The following is a 1,594-nucleotide window of genomic DNA, read 5'->3' on the forward strand; positions in this document are numbered from 1 at the left end:
AGTTTGAAAGGCAAAGCTGGCTACGACAGGATTTGAACAGAAGTTGAAGGGCCGTAATACGCTCATATTTTCACATCCTTCCAATTCGTTAAAGTTTTCGTTCAGATCAAATATTTCTTCTGTTAAGAAACAGAAAGGAAGTAGTTGTATATCTACTTGTTAAAGTTATTCGTTTGCGTGAGGTCTGTAATCCATTTGGTCATATTTATACACCTTGAATTATTCGTTGAAGCACTTTTTTTGCATTATCTGTCTCACAAATGTCACCCCACACGAGAGCAGTCTTAGAAGATTTTAATTATTCACTGCGTGCTAATCATGTGATATGTTATGAATCCTTCAACCATGCATGATACCTATTTGAAATAGCTATTTGAGTGTGAAATGTCATCGATATGAACAGAACACAATTCTAATAAAGAGGGATAAAACAGAATGGTCAGCGCTTCGGTCTATCAATTAGGCTAGAAAACTAGCCTTTATGTGTGGGAGTAAATTTCTAAATAACTGAGATGAGTTAAGCATTATCTTTAGAGACATGTCAGTTGTCTAAGAGTGCTCTCACTCCCAGAATAGAACTAAAGGTTACTGTTTCGAATCCAGTTTGACACTTTGTATGTATTCTGGAGTAAGACATCCGATGATAATCGGAGATCAAACCAATTGAAACTTGTCAGTATGAATATCGAAGACTATTATTTCTGTCCAAAGTTACTTGCCGGGCAAGGTTCTGTTTTTATGAAAGGACAGTAGTTGTCAACGTAATACAAGTGTCCCCTCTTCAAGCCACCGATATTGTCTATGAAAAGGCAAAAACCTATTAAAATTTGGACGTAATGTCATCGCAGATATTGCTGTAAGGAGGCAAAGAATCAACTGGTATTGCCCTACATTCTGATAGACTACCTTGAACCAATACTTTATACATCAACATTGAACAGATGAAAAACAAAATTGGCCTCGACAGAATTTGAGCTCAGAGCGTTGAGAGCTGAAATTAATACCGCGATGCATTTTGCCTTTCATTGTATCGGCATTGCCAATTTGTTGTGAAATAGCAGAGTCATTTAAATATCGTCTAAAATACATTGCGGTATTTGTTCCGGACCTTCAAATTCCATAGAAGTCAACCATGTCTTTCGATTCCAAAGGTCAGGTTAACAGTCCTTAATATCACAAGCTGATTAAAACATATAGATTGACCTTATTTAAAAATTCAATGCAAAAACGAAACAAACGTCAGCTACCGCTGTGAGCAGGATTTGAACCTGCGCGGGCATTGCCCATTGGATTTCGAGTCCAACGCCTTAACCACTCGGCCATCACAGCAAGATTAATAAAAGCTCAAAATATATTATTGATAAAAAGAAAGGGAGACAGTATTTCTAAAAAGGTGCAGCAGAACTTTATTTTCAGTGAATAATTTATCTGATTTCTACGACAGCTGTCAGTACTTGGAACATAGTCTAGTAACTGATAAAAAGTCTTCCTCTATTTCTGCAAACTTATATTTGAAACAATGAATGGATGATTCATTTATCAAGGAATACTTTTTATAACCAAGACAAGAAATACTATGATTACGTTAATACAA

The 1,594-nt window shown here is 36.0% G+C and overlaps 1 non-coding gene across 1 annotated transcript; it reads right to left on the bottom strand.

The window, feature by feature from the left end:
* Nucleotides 1–1,247: 1,247 nt before the first annotated feature.
* Trnas-cga (transfer RNA serine (anticodon CGA)) lies at nt 1,248–1,329 on the bottom strand. Its single transcript has one exon. It is a non-coding gene; the product is annotated as a tRNA-Ser (tRNA).
* Nucleotides 1,330–1,594: the final 265 nt, after the last annotated feature.

This window comes from Octopus bimaculoides, chromosome 1 (assembly GCF_001194135.2).
Source record: "Octopus bimaculoides isolate UCB-OBI-ISO-001 chromosome 1, ASM119413v2, whole genome shotgun sequence".
In the NCBI taxonomy this organism is placed as follows: Eukaryota; Metazoa; Mollusca; class Cephalopoda; order Octopoda; family Octopodidae; genus Octopus; species Octopus bimaculoides.